This window comes from Odocoileus virginianus, chromosome 2 (assembly GCF_023699985.2).
Source record: "Odocoileus virginianus isolate 20LAN1187 ecotype Illinois chromosome 2, Ovbor_1.2, whole genome shotgun sequence".
Lineage (NCBI taxonomy): Eukaryota > Metazoa > Chordata > Mammalia > Artiodactyla > Cervidae > Odocoileus > Odocoileus virginianus.
Genome location: NC_069675.1, coordinates 95,047,918 through 95,067,645, shown reverse-complemented (window position 1 = coordinate 95,067,645; position 19,728 = coordinate 95,047,918). Strand labels below are relative to the sequence as shown.

At 53.7% G+C, this 19,728-nt stretch overlaps 1 long non-coding RNA gene across 1 annotated transcript; it reads left to right on the top strand.

The window, feature by feature from the left end:
- Nucleotides 1–1,075: 1,075 nt before the first annotated feature.
- On the top strand, nt 1,076–18,948 carry LOC139030831 (uncharacterized). The gene is made up of 4 exons (XR_011483242.1): nt 1,076–1,218; nt 11,848–11,907; nt 16,728–16,826; nt 17,866–18,948. It is a non-coding gene; the product is annotated as an uncharacterized lncRNA (long non-coding RNA).
- The last annotated feature ends 780 nt before the right edge of the window (nt 18,949–19,728 follow it).

Below are 19,728 nucleotides of genomic sequence, written 5' to 3'. Positions count from 1 at the left end.
CGTCCCTCGTGCTCTAACTGCCCCAGACCATGTACCCACGAGGATGGGGTTAGGGCCAGTTTCTCCCATGTTTAATGGAAATCCACTCCAGTATTCTTGCCTGGAAAATTCCACGGACAGACGAGCCTGGCAGGCTACAGTCCATGGGGTCGCAAAGAGCTGGAGATGACTAAGCGACTGAGCATACACATGCATGCACCCATAAAACTATCACTACTGTCAAGACAGTGAACACATCCACCACCCTCCAAAACTTTTCCCGTGCCCCTTGTGGGACCTCCCAGCACCCAGCGTCCCCAGGCAAACACAGAGCTGCTTTGCCACTGTAGGTCAGTTGGCACTTTCTAGAATGTTCTAGAAATGGAGCCACACAGGATGCACTCTGTGTCTCCTGGCTCCTTTCACTCAGCATCACAACCTTGAGATTCCTGCGTTGCTGCAGTATCGGCAGTTCATTTCTTCTTACTGTTACCGAGTCCTGTTCCGTGGTAGGGATGCCCAGGACCTGTGCAGCCACTCTCTAACCGATGCATATTTGGGTTGGTTCCAGTTTTGCCTGTTACAAATGCAGCTGCGGTGAACATTTGTGTCCAAGTCCGCGTGGACCTAAGTTTTCCTTTCTGTGGGATAAATGCCTAGGAGGGGAATGGCCTGACCATATGGAAGGTGTATGCTCCACTTTCGAAAAAGCTAACAAATGTTTTCCAGAGTGTTTGAACCATTTTACACTCCCATCAGCAGAGGAGGGTCCCAGAGGAGGGTGGGGACTGGAACCCAGTCTCAGCCCACTACAGAGCGTGTGTCCCTCACTGCCAGGCCCCAGACCTCTCGGACCCTCTGTCACAGCTAATCCTGCACCGCACCCCCCCACCCGGGGGCTTCTGGGCTGCAGGAGAGGGACCAACCCACAGCAGGGGGCTGGGCTGCCATCTCACCCCCTCCTCCAGGGGTCTGGCTTCCCTTTCCAGCAGAGAGCTGCCTTCCCCAGCCCCCCAGCCCCCCACCCTCTGCCTTCCCCAGCCCCTCTGGACGGGGAGCTGGGCACACAGCGGGTGCCAGGCAGATGTCTCTGGGCCCAGGAAGCAGTGGGCTGGACCTCCCCGGGTTCTTGTCTCTGGCTGTGTGAGAGCCTGGGGCCTCCCAGGCCCCTGACAAAGGCTCCTGGGTGGGGTGGGAACGCTGAGGGTTTCACTGGGCTCCTTACCAAGCTGGTGAGAGGTGAGTGTGTGCGCGTGTGTGCGCGGGGAAGGGGCCTTGAGCCTTTGAGCGCTGGGACAGAAGGAGAAAGAAAGAAGCCATCAGAACCTAACAGAGGTGGGGGGTGGGGGGGAGAGACAGAGACGAGGACCAGAAAGAAGCCGCCGAACCGAGGAGGGGCAAACCTCCCCAGCCAGACCCCAGGGAGGTGCGAAGGAGGCGGGGTGGGGTGCGAGAGGGGAGCAGGAATTCTTCATTAAAAATGAAAGCCCGCAGCCGGGCCCGCGGCGGCCGAGGAGCCCGGCTGCCGGCAGCTTCCAGCTTGCGGGAGCACCGAGGCCCGCGCCGGCTCCAGCCGCCCGCGGCCGACCTCACGCGTCCTCAAAGCCAGCCTGTCCCACTTCCCCCGCCGGTTGCTACAGCAACTGAGCTCTGAGTAATCAGCTGCACGGTGACCTTCTTCCCCCGGAGAGAGGGAGGGAAGGAGGGAGGGAGGGAGGGGGGCGGTGGGGGAGGGGGGGGGGGAGAGGGGAGGGGGAGGAGGCTTGGAGGAAGGGGAGAGGCGGAAGGGAGGAGGGGGAGAGGATGGAGAGGGGAGAACCGAGGGAGAAAGATGAAGAGGAGGAGGGAGGGGGAGGATGGAGGTGGGGGGGAAAGACGGAGGCGGAGGGGGGGAGGAGCAGGGGGAGAGAGAGGAGGGAGGCTGAGCGGCCGGTCAGAGCTGTAAAAACACTGCAGCTGGGGTCTGGGGCTTTGCGGGGAGGAGCTGGCAGTCAGAAGGCAGGGAGGGGAGGGGGCAGCTGGCGGCCCTGCAGTGGGGGCAGGGAGATGCTGCAGAGCTGGGGTGGGGGAGGCCCGTGGAGGGGGCTGACACCTACTGATTCCTATCGACCCCCATCTCGCGCCCCCCTTTACTCACAGGCTGCCCCTTTCCAGTCGCGGGGCATTAGGAGAGAAGGACAAGTCCCTGTGTGCCTCTGGCTCCAAAGATACCCTTTCGGAGCGGCCTCGACTCCCCCATTCCCCCGGTGGGAAAAGTGAGGCTCCGAGGCTTGCTGACCTTCAGAGCCTTTCACCCCCTGTGACACCCCTCCCTGCCTCCTCTCATCTGCCTCGGACTGTGAGGCAAAACCAAGCCAGGGCCAGGGCCGGAGTGAGTCTGGGTCCACCCCCGGGCTCCCCCACTGCCTTGCTCTCTGGCCTCGGTCTTCCTGGTTGTAAAGCAGAGATGCCCGAGGCAGGGTGCATGCTGCCCAGGGAGGCAGCCCTTGTTAGGGAGGGTCCATCGACCCTATCAGACCCAGGTATTGATCTGAAATTCTCTAAACACAGCAGAAGCAAGGCGGGGAGGATGTGAGAGATCCAGGGAGCTGGAGGAGCTCAGGAAAGGGCATGGTGCAGATGGGTGATGGCCACCCAGGGACCCCTGGGGAGTTGGGGCCCCCCCACCTGGGAAGGGCTTGGGGACCTCTTAGTACCAGGTATCCTGCCCGCCCACCAGGGGCTCCTCCCCAGCTCAGCAGCCCTGGGCCAGCATCAGGCCCATCACTAGCGTGCTCGCCTGACCCTGGGGACCCGCCTGCCTCCTGTTTACAGGCAACCTCCCCCCCCCCCCCCCAGTCAGAGTCACAGCCGCCCGTGGAGTGGGGGAGGGATGACAGATGGCGGAGGTGCCATTTTAACCAGAGTCTGCAGCAGTGGGGGAAGGGGAGGAGGGACCCTCGGGCTGGTGGGGGCTGGGACCTTGCATTGCTGCCACCTCCAGGGGCCCTGGGTCCCCATTCCTCTCCCCCGGCACCTCTCCCAAGCCCGGGGCACCCAGGCCTGGGGGGCACTGACCCAACAACCATGTCACTTGGGCCACCCAGACTCCCATGGACTTGGTGGGTGCCCCTTGGGTCTGCAGGGTTGGGAGGGCCCTCCGGGGGGCAGTCTCTCAAGGCTCCACGGAAAGGAGAGTCCCACGAGCCCTGAGCTCCCAGCAAGGACTCCACCACTGGCCAGGAAGTGCCAGGCGTTGGCCTGGGTAGCAGCAGCAGGAGGAATCATGGCCCCAGAGCCCAGCCTTTATTTAGCTCCAGGCTGCAGCTGAAACCCTTAAGGTGCAGATCTTGGAAGGGGGCTGCATTCTTATCTCAGCTCTTCACTGAGGCCTGTTCAGAACCTCTTTGGACCCCAGCATTTCTTCTCTAGCAGTGAAGGGTCCTGGTCCTACCCCACCACCCTCACTGGAAGGCAAACCAGCCAGTGATGGGGAAGTGAAGTGAAGTCGCTCAGTCGCATCCGGCTCTTTGCGACCCCATGGACTGTAGTCTACCAAGCTCCTCTGTCCATGGGATTTTCCAGGGTACTGGACTGGGTTGCCAGTCCCTTCTCCTGGGGATCTTCCCGACCCAGGGATCAAACCCAGGTCTACAGCATTGCAGGCAGACACTTTACTGCCTGAGCCCCCAGGGAAACCCTGTGATGGGGAAGCAGATGGCAAACCACACTGGTAACTCCGAGGCCCGCTTTCCTAGGTGAGGAAAGCATGACTCAGAGAGGTGAGGTCACTTGCCCAGGGTCACCCAGCTAGTAATGGGAAGCGCCAGACTCTGGGCTGTCCAGAAGGAGGTACGTGTGGAGCCACAACGTGACCGCACAGAGGGGTCATTCAGGCTAGGTGCTGTGGCTACGAGCCTGCGTGTACCTGGGGTTCTTGACTCCCTGGAACACCTGTGTGTGTAGCCAGACCTTCACACACGGGATGCTCATTCTACAGCAAGCCTGTGAGCCATCATTTGGTTCCTGTGGAGGTAATAGAAAGGGCAGCTGTGCCTCTCTGAGCCCAGCCCAGGGCCCCACGCGGGCAGAACATCCACATGTGTTTTGTCATAGGAAGCTCCAAGGCACCCTCCCTGGGTGGCTGCTGCTCTCCCTGTTTTCAGGTGATGAAAGTGAGGCTCAGAGAAGTGTGTTGACTTGCCTCAGGTCCCCACCGCACTGAGAGCCAGAGCTGGGATTGGAATCCACTTCTTGATCTCAGAGATGACCTCATAACCCCGGCCCGTTTCAGCCAGGTGCAACCAGACTCAGGGGTGTGGGTGTTGCCCACGCTGGACTTGGCTGTGAACCAGAATTCCCTTGACCTCATTAGGAAATGTTGATGGAAACTGCACAGAAGTTCCCCTGTGGGCACAGGAAAGAGGAAGCTCATCACGGGACAGACACATGACGGGGTGAGATTGGTCAGTAGGGCTGGAGAGGCTGTGGTGCCATGGGGTACTCACAGCCCAGATCTTTTCTCATCCCTGGGTAGTGGTGGTGGGGTGGGGAGGGAGGAGCAGGGACCACTGCCCCTTTAGGCAGATAAGGAAGCTGAAGTCCAAAAAGATCAGGTGATTACGACAAGCCCCAGTGATTCTCATGAGGGTGGGAATCAAGGTAGAGGCAAGATTCCCCAACCCCCAACCAGTTACCCCAGTGCTACCTCTGTCCACCCACTCACCCATCCTCCTGTCCTCCTCTCTCCATCTTCCCATCTATGCACTCATCTGCTCATCTCTCCACCCAGCTACCATCTACCCATCCATCCACTCACCGACCTACCCACTCATTCATCCGTCTTCCCATCCATCCATCTACCTTACCTACCCATCCATCCATGAACCCATTCACTTGTCCATCTTCCCGTCTACACCTCCATCCACCACTCATCCATCCACCCATCTTCCATCTATCCATCCTGTCCACTCACCTACCCACTCCTGCGTAAACCCATTCACCTATCCATCTTCCCATCTATGCATCCATTGCGTTACCCATCCACCCACCTACTCATCTATCCATCATCCATCCATCCACCCACACATTCACCCATCCATCCACCCATTCATCTACCCATCTATTCATTTCTCAACTCATCCGGTCATCTAGCTGTCACCTGTCCAACCACCACTCTCCCATGTAGCCATCTGTCCGCCTACCACTCACTTCCCTTTCGTTCATCTATTCATTGTACTTTGTTGTTGTTCAGTCGCTCAGTCATTTTATTCTAGAGCTATTCTGAGTCCAGTTCCTTCATCTTTCAGTTTTTAAACATATTCTTATGTGAGCTGGACAAGGAAATGGCAACCCACTCCAGGATTCTTGCCTGGAAGAATTCCATGGACAAGGAGCCTGGTGGGCTACAGTCCACGTGGTCACAAAGAGTCGGACTCAACTGAGTGACTAACACTGTGTGAGCTGCTATCCTCTCTGTGGAAGTGTACAACTCCCCGTCTCCCAGTTTAGCATAGCAGTCCCAACCGGTCCCCATCAAGACTGCAGCTCCTGTGTACAAGGTTCAAGCTGCACTCCTTCCCTCCTTGCCTCCACTTGGGTGGGATCTGGCCTGGAGGTACTTCTCCGTTTCTCTTCTGAGTCACTTCACCTCCCCATCTGGGTACTTCAGTCCCAAGTGAGAGACCTCAGAAATGTGGAAGATGACCGAGCCACAACATGGAGGTCACTTCCATAGCCTTTGTTGTTGTTGTTGTTGAGTCACTGAGTTGTGTCCGACTCTTTTGTGACCCCATGGACTGCAGCCCACCAGGCTCCTCTGTCCTTGGGATTTCCCAGGCAAGAATACTGGAGCAGGTTGCCATTTTCTTCTCCAGAGGATCTTCCTGACCCAGTGATCGAACTCGAGTTTCCTGTATTGCCAGGCAGATTCTTTACTGCTAAGCCTTGCCACTCTGCAAAGCACATGGATCATCAGGGCACTGGGGACTCTGCCGTGGGCACCAGTGGTGGCCAGAGGATGGGCCAAGACCCACTAGTCCAGGGACCAAGGATCAGAAAGATGATCTGGACCAGGCCACGGGCAACTTCTGCACCTGCCTCCAGCCTGCTGTGTGACAAATGGCAACTGAAAACACAGTAGTCATCCCGGTTCTGAGGACCGGAGTGAGACATGGCCTTTCGGGAAAAGGCAACAGCCTTTCTGTAACGCATTGGGGCCGTTTTTGAAGGGTTTAGCAGGGCTCAGCCTTTGAGGTGTACATTCTTTTATTACTAAAATCTTCCGGAAAGGTCCCTTGATTCTGCTCAGGCCAGCTAACTAGGTATGAGCGTAATTCATTCATTCATTCTGCAGTAGCTGTGTACTAGGACTGGTACTAGGGTGGGGGGCTTCCCTAGTAGCTCAGCTGATAAAGAAGCCACCTGCAATGCAGGAGACCCTGGTTCGATTCCTGGGTTGGGAAGATCCCCTGGAGGAGGGCATGGCAACCCACTCCGGTATTCTTGCCTGGAGAATCCCCATGGACAGAGGAGCCTGGCGGGCTACAGTCCATGCAGTTGCAAAGAGCCAGACATGACGGAGCGACCGAGCACAGCACAGGACCTGTTTAAGACTCTGGAAATCAATAACAAATATTTTCTGCCCCTCAGAAATTTGCTGACCCTCGTCTTGGGACAGAAAGCACAGTCATATTGCGTGGGTGGTGGTTCAGGCACTCAGTCCTGGGGGCTCTGGGAGGGGTGTCAGCTGGGCCTGGACTGGGCTGGCGAGGAGGGGGTCCCAGAGCAGGGGCATACGCAGGATCTGGAAGGACAAGGATGATTGGAAAGGGGCCTTCGGGACAGAGGAATGGAAGGATAGCCCTGCAGAGCCTTAGGGGCAGGGAAGGGGCAGAAAGGGTGAAGAGAGCAAGCTGAGTGAGTGCCTACTGTGTGCAGTAGTGGGAGGGGGACACTGTACCCAGCGTTCCCCTCTCATTATCTCGTGGATCCTCCCAACAGCTCTATGTGGCCATCATTCCATCCTCCTGCACATTTCATCGATGATAAAGCCAGGCTCAGAGAGGGCCAGCAACCTTCCCAAAGTCACACAGCTTCTGCACACTGGATCTGCCAGTCTGACCCCAAAGTCTGGAGCCTCTGCCCATCACCCCTCCCCTTGAACATCTCGCCCTCAAGGTGAAAGTGCGGGAGAAAGCGCCCCGCCGCTCTCTGGGGCAACCTAGGATGCTCGCACACTCATGCAGATTAGCAAATATTTAGATTAACAAATATTTTTCCCCTTCTCCTCGAGGTCAGGCCCCAAACTGGCCTTGGGGGTAGGGCTGTGATGACACTGTGGTCCCTCCCTGCCCTCCTGGGGCTCCCTCGTAGGGGGAGGCGATGGGGATAGAGCTCAACTCCAGGCAAAGCCCTGCTTCATCCAGCCTTAAAGATAAACCCAGGTTCTGCCCAGGCCCAAAGAGTGGGGGGCCACAGGCCCCCAGAGCCACGGCTCTGGAAGGCGGCAGGCAAAGCTGTCAGCTCAGAGCAGGCTCCTCTCATCAGCATGGGGCCCCAGCCTCCCTGCTTAAAGATCGCCTCGGGCGCTCTCTTAAAGATGCTAACGTCGCAGCTGACATTTGGGAGATCCTGGCAGGCGATCAAACCCAAGCTGAAAAATCGGAGCTGCCGGGCGGGGGCAAGCACCAGGCAGCAGGGACCGGGGCTGGTTGGGGCCGAGGGCAACGGGGCTCAGGCGGCCGCTGCTGGCTAAGTCTGTGCTTTCCGACTGGCCCAGTACGGGTGGGGATTGGGCTGTCTGCTGGAAAGACCCAGCAGAGGAGGAGGGGGAATGCAGAAGGCAGGGGAAGAAATGAGAGGAGAATGGCTATGAAGAGACTGAAATCTCTTAGTTCATCCCCCAACTCAGGGCATCATCTGTCAATAATCAGACCAGCTGGGGGAAGAAAATCCACAGGATGAAGAGTTACATATATATATATATATATAAAAGATAGAGAGATAAAAGGGAGGGAGATTCCAGGTGCCAGTTACACCTCTGACTGCAGCGCTCAGAAATGGATCCCTCCAGTGTGGGGAGCAGAGCACTCTGGGGAACTGAGAGGTCAGAGGGTGGAGGTCAGAGAGCAGAATTCCAACTCCACGGCTGCCTTGGACACGCTGCGCTTTCCAGAAACTTCCAGATGCCTGAGCTGCCTTGTCTCCTTTCCCTTTCTTTGTATGCAGTCTCCTTTCCAGCCACCCACCACTGTCCATCCACCTCCATCCACTCACCCACCTACCTATGCCCCCATCCCACCTACTCTATCCCTGCCTCACCAGTTCACTCTCTGCTCTTTGTCTACCCAACCATGCCTCTACCTAGTTCTCCAATCACCTCCTTCATTCATCCATCCGTTAGTTCATCTCCTCAGCCAGCCATCCCCCACGCGTTCACCCATCACCAACCATTCATCCACCTTCACTCATTCATTCCTCCGCTCCACCCAAATGTCCATTCATTCCCTATGCATCTACCCAGGGACCATGTCTTCAGCACAGGAGAGGCACAACCAGCCCAGCCTTAGGGGGTTCGGGAAAGGCTTCCTAAGCTGAGGCATAAAGAAGGGTAGACGCGATCCAGGCGACATGGAGGAGGGGCCGTGTTTCCCAGCAAGAGACAGGGATCTCTTAGGGGAACATCAAGTTGTGTTCTGGCCTCGGCTTAAGAGAGAGTAGTTTGCCAAAGAGCCCGGAAGAGGTGAGCTCTGAGGCTGGAGTGGGCAGGGAAGCTAGGCACACCGGCTCTTGGGAAGGGATGTGAAAGATCTGGAAGGTAAGGTTGTGATCCTGCAGCTGTTTACCACCGACCCCTCCAAATAGGCCCATCAATTTCTACAGCCCTTACCCCACCTCTCCATCCTCCCAGGTCCCAACATCTCGTGGTTAGATCACGACAGCCCCACCCTTACAGGCTTTTTTTTAATATCCGTGAATTCTGGCTTCTCAGGGTCAGAGCCATGCCTTACCCGTCTTGGTGTCCTGTCCCACTGTACTTGGCCAAAGCTCAAACAATATATATCCTGCCCCCCAACCCTCCCCTTCTTCCTTGAGGGCACCCCTTCCATACACCCAGTCACTCCGCCCTAAAACCTGGGCTCCACCCTCGTTCCCTTCCTTCTCCCCAGCGCCACCCCCTTGTGAGTTGACCCCCCAGACCTGTCATTTCACCTCTGACATACCTTGAATCTTCTCTCCGCCTACTCAGCCACCAGCCTGGATCAGAGCAGCAGTCTCCTCACCACTCTCCTTACCTTCAGGCTTGCTGTCCATCAGGCCACATGCCGGGTGCCATGAGAGAGCTCTTTCTACATTAGAAACGTGACCGTTCGATTCTCCCACTTAAACCTTTCATGGATATCCTTGTCCTCTGGATAAAGTCTTAAATCGCTGTCGCTGCCAAGAAGACCCTTCCTTAGTTGGCCAGAGCTGCCTTCTCTGGGCTCCAGGTTCATCCCTCTAAGATATGAAATCCGTCAAGTTCATTGCTATTCATCTTGGGTCTCCATAACTATGATCCTGGCTCCAGCCCCTGGACGTCTTGGCCCAAAGCCTAGAAACATCCTGAGTCGTCAGCTCCCTGCTCATCCCCACACTTGTCTCTACTTAGATCCCCCATTCTGTCCCATAGAGCCAGGGAGCCATCCCATATTCTCCATCCCACCACCAACACCTGGCTGGCCCTCAGGTAAGAGAAAATATTGCTAAAAGCTGCAAGAATATTCACGTTTACTCCCAGACCCTCCTTCTCCACGTCTGACCATTTCCATTTGTTATTTGTGCCTTAAACCAAAGCCAACTGCTTGGCCTCTTCTGTGCCTACAAAACACTTTTTTTAAAACTGATTTTATGGCTACAGAAAATTTCCTTCCTGTCTTCGCATTCACAAGAAAGAGAAAGCCCTGGCCCTGACTCAGAATTGGATTCTAGCTGGAGGCGTCCTTTTCGCGGCTGGCTCCAGGGAAAGGGTTTATCTGTTTGTTCCTTGACCTTGAGCAGGAGCTGAGGCAGCCAGAAAGAGGAGAGATGGGAGCCGGGAGGGGAAGGAGGAGAAAAGCTGGAACTGTGGCCCCAGGACCCTGCGCTCTGCCCCGAGGGACCAGCCAGGTGAAATTAGAAGAAAGGAAGGAGACAGGCCATGCTGCAGGCACCGCAGACCACGGAGGTCCTGAGGAATGGGAAACAGGCTGCCTCTTCGGTTCCTGGTCCTCTGAGGTCCCCAGGGTGTCCCCATCCCTCATCCCCTTGGAAATGAAACAAGCTAGAGAGCTGGGAGAAGTAAACTACCCAAACAGATCAACTTTGCCATCCACATGGGGGCCAACTGTGGCTGCTACAGATCCAGCGCTAAGTGGTGGCCACCAGTCTAGGCAACCGTGCTGTGCCCTCCGTGAGCCTGCGGGCTGAGGACAGTGGCGCCTACGGGGGGCAAGAGGTGATGAAATAAAGCAAATCTCCCTTCTCAGAAAGGATCTCCTTCCTGACTCATGACTGAAATTTAACTCAAACATGTATTGAGCATCTCCTATTTGCCTGGATCCTTGCTCTCAATGATCTGACCATCTTTTCTCCAATTAAACTGGGGGCACATTTCAAGCAGAGGCTGTCTGTGTTCTCCCAAATAACTTCATTCTTACTACAAAAGTAAGACAGGCTTGTTATAGGTATTATACAGAATACAGATAAGCTCAGTGAAGATATTAATAAAAAGACCACTTTTAATCCTGTAACTTAATGATGGCCACTTTTGAGACTTGGAGGGCTCACTTCCCCTCCTGGTCCTCCACACCCAGCATTCTCTCTTGGAATCTTGCACACAATAGACATGTAAGAATGACCTTTTGTCTGACCCTTTACCTGTTGTTCATTACTCATTAATTCCAAAAGTGATCACTGAGACCTCAGTAGGTCACAATTTGGTGGTGGTTTAAATTCTGTGGGGGTGGAAAGAGACGTATAGAAACTGAAACTCATGCGTGTGCTGTGTGCTGTTGCCAAGTCGCTTCAGTCATGTCTGACTCTTTGCAACCTTATGGACTGTAGCCTGCCAGGCTCCTCTGTCTGTGGGATTCTCCAGGCTAGTGTCAGTATAACCTAAATAAAAGCTGAGGTTCCACGTAGCTCAGTCTTGGCACGGAGTGACTTCATAGTCCAGCACGTCAACAGTATTTAAATGAGTTTTTGAATTCACTTTTCCCACAAAGAACTTCAAAGGGATCAAATTCACAACCCTCAGCAGAGCAGCCTTTTTCTTTTAAATTAATTTATTTTTAATTGGAGATGATTGCTATACAATATTGTGTTGGTTTCTGCCATATATCAACATGAATCAGCCATAGGTATGCGTATATCCTTTTCTTTTTTTAAAAAAATATTTTTGGCTGTACCACGCAGCATGTGGGATCTTAGTTCCCCAACCAGGGATCGAACCGGCACCCCCTGCCTTGGAAGTGCAGAGTCTTAACTGAACTGGGCCACCGGGGGAGTCCCTTGGCAGCCAATTTGCTCTCACCCTAGTTTTCCTCCTTGGTGGCTCAGAGGGTAAAGAGTCTGCCTGCAAGGCGGGAGACCTGGGTTCAATCCCTGGGTCAGAAGGAGCACCTGGAGAAGGAAATGGCAACCCACTCCAGTACTCTTGCTTGGAAAATCCTATGGACAGAGAAGCCTCGTGCAGGCTACAGTCAATGGGGTCGCAAAGAGTCAGACACGACTGAGCGACTTCACTTTCTTTTCTTTCTTTCTAGTTTTCTTGATAGAACCTCTAGAATTTTGCACAAACTCCTGACCAGTTCTGACACCAAGCTACGGGCTTTTCAGTCACTCTGTGTTCTTTTCCTTCTTTCTCAGATTCTTATTATGATCAGAATAATCAAATGGCCAAACCTTCGCCATCTTCCTGCAGACAGAGTAAGTGGTCAAGAGCCCGAATTCCTATCCAGATCCTGGACCCTGTGACTCATCAGCTGTGTGGTCTTTGGCAAGCCACTTGATCCTGTGTAAAAGTGTGGTCCACAGGCTGATGCTGGGACACACGTTGTTTGTTGACACGATAGGGGAAGCATAGAGGCTGATAATAATTTAGAAATGTTCAGAGCAGTTTGGCACTGCCTGCATCCAATTGTGACGGTGTAGGTTACAAAAGCATCATTCCCCAGAGCTTGGAAATTTTTTACCCTAAGTTCCTTCACCATGGATAGTTTGAGAAGCACAGACTTGACCTATTATGTGCCTCAGTTTCCTCATCAGTAAAATGGGAATAAGGATGACCCATAACCTCATCAGGTCCCTGGGAGGAGTAAATAAAGTTAATTCATGGAAGGCACTCAGAATGGTGGCCGGGCACTGAAAGCTGTCTTGATTTTTTTTTTTTAATTTAAGAAAAATTTTGAATTAAAATTTATTTATTTATTTCATTTCTGGCTGTGCTGGATCTTTGTTGCTGTGCACGGACTTTCTCTTGTCACCGCAAGTCAGGGCTGCGTTTCATTGCTGTGCTCGGGTTTCTCACTGAGGGGGCTTCTCCTGTCGCAGAGCGCAGGCTCTAAGTATGCAGGCTCCAGGAGCTGCTGCACTTGGGCTCAATAGTTTCATCTCAGCCCATAGAGCACACAGGCTTCAGTAAGTGTGGTGCACGGGCTTGGTTGCCTGCAGCATGTGGAATCTTTCCGACCCAGGGACCAAACCCACATCTGCGTTGGCAGGCAGATTCTTTGCCACTGAGCCACCTGGGGAAGCCCCATCAAGACCTAGGTGTTTTTTCTCCCCATCTCTCCCTGAATCTTGATGGCCCCAGGACTGGCCTTGTAAAGCAGAATGCAGTCAACCTGATGCTGTGGGATGTCTGAGATCTGAGGCCTCTACATTCACCCTTCCTGGAGAGCTCCTTCTTGGAAGGCAGCTGCCAGGTAAAAAGCCGCCATAGTGTGAGGAAGCCCAAGAGATGGGGAGGACGAGAGAGAGAGGCCAGCGGAGAAGCACTGAGGTGCCCGACCTACAAAGTAAGACTTCTCTGACCTTCCAGCCTGGCTGCCAGCTAAATGCAACTGAGTAAACACCCCCACCCACACCCTCATGCTTCTCTTGACACAGTATACAGGGTAATGTTTTCTGGTCTCACACAGAGTTGTCAACTGAATTCTGTCTCCCGAAAATTTGTATGTTGAAATCCCACTGTTGTTGTTGTTCACTTACCAAGTCGTGTCCGACTCTTTGTGACCCCATGGACTGCAGCACGCCAGGCCTCTCTGCCCTTCACCATCTCCCAGAATTTGCCCGAGTTCATGTCCATCGAATCGGTGATGCCATCCAACCATCTCATCTTCTATCTCCCTCCTCTCCTCTGCCTTCAGTCTTTCCCAGCATCAGGGTCTTTCCCAGCATCAGGGTCTTTCCCAAGCCCTACCTATCAGTCTCTCAGAATGTGACTGTGTTTAGAGATGGCTTATAAGAGGCAATTAAATTTTTGTTGATCTCTTTACTTGTTCGTTTGTTTATTTTTGGCCGAGTCGCACAGCTTGCCGCATCTTCTTGACCAGGGATTGAACCTGGGGCCTGGGCAGTGAAAGAACAGAGTCCTAACCACTGGACTGCCAGGGACATCTTAAGAGGTAACTAAGTTACAAGGTGGTCATTGAGGTGCATCCTAACCCACTGGTGTCCTTATAAGAAGAGGGACGCACACAAAGACACCAGGCTCGTGTGCGTGCACACAGAGACGAGACCACGTGAGGACACAATGAGAAGACGGCCGTCCACAAGCCAAGGAGAGAGGCCTCAGAAGAAACCAAGCCTGCTGACAGCTTGATCTTGGACTTCCAGCCTCCAAGCCTGGGAGAAAGTAAATTTCTGCTGTTTGCAGAGTTGGGGATGTGCCTTTTTCCACTGGGGAGGAGTTGTTTACGCCCAAGCTCAGCATCCCACGGGGACCCCCTTCTCCTGATGGCATCTCTGCGTGCTCCCATGGGCTCCAGGCCTCTGAGCACTTGCTTCCTTTCTCGTTCATTCAATAGAGATGAGAAATAGTTGCATTTTTTCAACCCTGCACATCCATAATTTCTGGATTTTCCCTTTCTTTCCTTTTCCTTTCTTTCCTGCTTGCAAGCAGATTCATTCCTTTTGGAGGGCGTCTCTTTTCTACAGTGTGTGTGCAAGGCAGTGTATGAGTTTGCTAGAGCTGCTGTAACAAACTACAGCAGCGTTTAGTCTCTCACAGTCCTGGAGGCTGGCTCTCACAGTCAAAGAGTCAGCGGGCTGGTTCCTTCTGAAGGCTGGAAAGGAAGGGTCTGTTCCAGGCCTCTCTCCTTGGTGTGTAGAGGGCCATATTCTCCCTGTCTTCACGTCGTCTTCCCTCTGTATGTGTTTGTGTGCACGTTTCTTCTTTTTAGAAGGACACCAGTCATGTTAGATTGGGACCCACCCTGATGACTTCACTGTCTCTTAATCACCTCTTTAAGGACCCTGTATGGGTCGGGAAGATCTCCTGGAGAAGGGAATGGCTACCCACTCCAGTATTCTTGCTTGGAGCATCCCATGGACAGAGGAGCCTGGTTGGTATAGTCCATGGGGTCTCAAGAGTGACTAACACACTCATATTTTGAGGTCCTGGGCATTAGGGCTTCAACATGTGAACCGGGGGTCTTGATTCAACCCATGACAGGTAGTGAAAAGCAACCAGGATATTCCAGACATTTCTGTTTCCCAAGGTCTTCAACTAAAACCACAAGTGCTGTATAGTATCAGCTTTGTAAAGCTATTATAGGCAAGAAGCCTCCCAAATGTTTCCCGCTGAACAGCACGTGCTAAGTCACTTCAGGGGTGTCCGACTCTTTGTGACTCTTTGGACCATAGCCACCAGGCTCCTCTGTCCATGGGATTCTTCAGGCAAGGATACTAGAGTGGGTTGTCCTGCTCTCCTCCAGGGGATTTTCCCAACACAAGTGTCAAATGCTCTAGGTCTCCTGCATTGGCAGGTGAGTTCTTTACCACTAGCGCCACGTGGGAAGCCCACTGTATAACACGGGTAGCCTTGTCTCCTGCCTCCACTAACTGACTCCTTGTCACCTGTTACCTACTCCCAGGGAGGGGCTACAACTTTTTGTTGTCACCAGTACTTCTAGGGACCAATTTCTGTATTTGTCAGATTTTGCTAGGCTATGCTACATAGCAAATATCCCTTAAATATCAGTAGATTACCATGGGAAAGGTTTATTTTCATTCAGGTTTAATGTTGGCCACAGTTTGCTTGCCCTTCTGCTTCACATGCCATCTTTTAAGAAAATATTTATTTATTTATCTTATTTGGCTGCCCTGGAGCCATTAATTTAGTTGTGGCATGGAGGAGCTTTAGTTGCGGCATATGAGATCTAGTTCCCTGACCAGGGATCAAACCCGGGCCCCCTGCATTGGGAGTGCAGAGTCTTAGCCACCAGGCCACCAGGGCAGTCCCACACATGCCTGGTGTGGGTGGTGTGTTATATGTTGTATGTGTGGTGTGTGCTGCATGTATGCATATGGGGAGTGCTGTGCGTGGCTTCAGAGCAATGCACATGACCAAGTCTGCTGTCCGTGAGTGTGCCAGTGTGTGAAAGTTGCCCTGCCCGTGGGGAGGTACTGAGGGTCAGTGACCGGGGCGGGGAGGCGTCACCGTTTCAGGGCCCAGGATCACTGGGAACAGTGGCACCACCTGCCACAAGACTTCCCCTGGTTAAGATTTACCAAACGTGGGGCTCTGTGCCAGCAACCTCGCATCCTTAGCTCACTGAGTCATCATCATTTGTTGTTATGCAGCCACTGAGTTGTGTCTGACTCTTTGTGACCCCATGGACTGCAACACACCAGGCTTCCCTGTCCTTCACCATCTCCCTGAGCTTGCTGTAACTCATGTCCATTGAGTTGCTGATGCCATCTAACCATCTCCTCCTCTGTCACCCCCTTCTCCTCCTGCCCTCAATCTTTCCCAACATCAGGGTCTTTTCTAACGAATCAGCTCTTCACATCAGGTGGCCAAAGGATAGAGCTTCAGCTTCAGCATCACAGCCCTTTTTTATAGATAAGAAAACTGAGGACTTGAGAGGGGAAGAGACCCGATCACTATCTAGTATGATAAACGATCTATGAACATACCTTGAAGAACCCCCAAAGGTCTACACACATATGGGGTCTTATTCCCATCACATCTCTTCTTGGCAGCCACGGTGAGAAATTGCTTGGTGAGGGGGGCTGGTTCAGGATGAGTCATGAACGTGAGTGTTAGCCGTGACAGTGTTCTGTTGGCATAGGGTGCTGTGAGCCAGCTGTGCCCCCTGCCAGGGTGTCTGAAGAGCCCTTTCCTTGGGGAACCTACACCTCACCTTTCAGCTCCTCTCCACCTAGCTCAACCTGCCCTGCAAATCTAGGAATTCCACCAGAGCCATGCAGGGTTGGGGGGATGGGGCAAACGGTTTATGTCAATAAACACAATGGGGGAGAGTGGGGGCCCCCACTTGTGAAGAGTGAAGTGAAGAATCTCACTTCATGCCAGGAGCCCGTGTGGTATGTGGATCTGTGTTGATGGCCCGCTAGGGCACAAGCTCCTTCTGCTCTCCATGCCTCTGGGGGGGTTGAGCTTTTTCTGGTCCATCCACTTATTTTTTTTTTTTGGCTTGTTTGTTTGCTTGCTTATTTGGTGGGAGCAAAGGAGAGGCTTAAACAATCTTAGGACTTCATTGTTATCATCCTTTTTTTTCCAGATGGGGAAACTCACCCAGAGAGGTGAAAGCAACTTCCCACGGCCTTGTTGACCCGAACCCCACTGAACATGAGGCCCATGAAGATCTGCATTCCAGGAGGTTGTTGGGGAGGGGCGCTGGGAAGGGAAGTGGTTAGAGAATGGGGTGTTTTCTGCTTCCCAGGGTTGTCCTCGGGCCCTCCCAGGCCGCCGGTCAACAAAGCTTGTCCATCACTCACAAGGAAGATGTAGGTGTAGCAGTGATTCTGGGGGAGAGGGACAGAGTCTAGACTCCTGCGATAATGGAGAGAGTGCCTGGTGGGGGCAGAGGGCACAGAAGATGCTGAGAATCTGACATACATGAGACACACATGTACACACACCACACATGCCGCATCCACATCCCTTCACACGCACACCGTGTATAACACACAACCCACACACTCCATACTGATCACACATACCACAAGCACCACACCATACCCAACACACACAAACCAGAAACAACACACTGTACCCAACACACACGCACCAAAAACAACACACCATACCCAACACACACGCACCAGAAACAACACACCATACCGAACACACACAAACCAGAAACAACACACCGTACCCAACACACACACACCAGAAACAACACACTATACCCAACACACACAAACCAGAAACAACACATCATGCCCAACACACACGCACCAGAAACAACACACCATGCCCAACACACACGCACCAGAAACAACACACCATACCCAACACACACACACCAGAAACAACACACCATACCCAACACACACGCACCAGAAACAACACACCGTACCCAACACACACACACCAGAAACAACACACCATACCCAACACACACGTACCAGAAACAACACACCATACCCAACACACACGTACCAGAAACAACACACCATACCCAACACACACGCACCAGAAACAACACACCATACCCAACACACACGCACCAGAAACAACACACCATACCTAACACACACGCACCAGAAACAACACACCGTACCTAACACACACGTACCCCCCCCAACACACCCCCCACACATAATACCTAACACTCTTTGCATGGACCCCCTCACCCAGTCCCCACAATCACCCTATGAAGTAGGTGCTGTCAATGCCCCCATTTTAATGATTAGGAAACTGAGGCTCAAGGATTTGGAGCTTGGAACAGATGGAAGTGTCATGGAACACAGGTCAGCCTGTCTCCAGCAGCCACACTGAATGTTCCCACTGATGCACAAACAACAAAATCAAGAACCAGGACACCACCTCCCTGCAGACAGAGCGCCTCCCGGCTGACTTAGGTGCCATCTGGGGCCACGAGGTGCCCCTCTGGGACATGGAGGCATTTTGGAGGGGAGAGGGAGGCCAGGACTGGAGCCCAGCAGGAGGAGGAGAGAGGCCTGGCCCCCTCCACCTGCGGGACACGGACCACTCCACCTGCTCATGGGAGGACGGGAGGACGCAGGGAGGAACCTGACCCAGACCACCCAGGCTGCGTCCTGTCACTGCGGCTTCCACATCCCAGGGCCCCCAGGCAGTGGGGTAAGGGGCTTCCTTCCCCTGCCTCCACGAGGACTGGGGCCCTGGACCTTGTTTTCCCCGAGGCCATTTTCCCCACCCAGCCCTGGTCCCTGCACGGCCCCCCAGCCTGTCCCCGTGGAAGGGGAGGGGGATCCTGCCTCCCCCAGGCTCCCTGGTCCGCCCCGTGCACCCTCAGGACAGCACCCCTCCGATGCCAGCAACGCTGCCTGCTGGGGAAGGCCAGCCTGTCCTCGGCAGCCCTGAGAGGGCAAGACGGGACACAGCCTCTGTGCCCACCCCTCGGGGAGTGGACCTCCGCCTGCAGGAGCATGCGCACAAGAGAACACACTGCAGCCACGAGACAGAGCGGGGCCGCCCCTCATAGAAACCTGGAAGTGACATGACCTGGACGTGCTCAGGCCTGTCCAACCATTTGCGACCCAGGGACTGTAGCCCACCAGGCTCCTCTGTCTGTGCGATTCTCTAGGCAAGAATACCAGAGTGAGTTGCCATTTCCCTTCGCCAGGGGATCTTCCCAACCCAGGGATCGAACTCGAGTCTCCTGCTTGGCAGGCGGATTCTTTACCATCTGAGCCACCAAGGAAGCCCATAGACCTGGAAAGGAGATAGTCATGTGTAAAGGAAAATAAAGCAATAAAAAGGATATATAGCGCTGCTTGACTTTTATCAAAAGTATTGATATGTGCTTCCATTGACAGAAAAACGTGGGAAGTCTTCGTGGTCAACTCTGGACGCTGGGTATCTGGGGAGCTGAATTGTGAGGGGAAGGGAGGGAGACGACTTTACTATTTTCTTTACACCTTCTGCACTGTGACAATGAAGATGGCTCATTTTGCTAATTAAAAAAATAAGCAAATGGTGGTAGGCGTGGAGTGGGGCATCCTGAGTGTCTTCCACAGATACAAGAACTTCCTTCCCAGCCTCGGTTCAGACAAAAGTGGGGGCTCCATCCACAGGGCTGGGGTTCTTTTCTCCTCTCCGGATGCCTCAGTGGTGGTGGTGGAGGGGAACTACTGGGTGGTTTTCAGCATCACTCTGCTAAGTTGGGACCAAGAGGCATTCTGAGGAAAAATAGCAGAGTCTTGGCCTGGAGAAGCCTGAGGTCTTTGGAGTGAGACAGGTGGGTATATCCTCATAGAGATAAAAGCCATCATCCCTTGGGCGAGAGATGGCGGTGGGATGGGGTGGGGTGGGGGCACCTCCCGGTGCTCTGCCCTGATCTTCACACACATTGGCTCACTGACCACAGTGCTGTGGGTGTTCTCATTTTACTGATGAGGAAACCGTCTCAGAGAGGGGCCCCAGGGGAGGCAGACCTAGCGGGTCTGTGCTCCAGCCTCTTCAAGGACAGAGTCACCCCGCCATCAAGTCATCCCCATGAGGCAATAGAGATACCGGGAAAGAAGAGTGGGTGCTGTGGGCACATGAGGCGCCTGCTGATACAGCCACCCCCG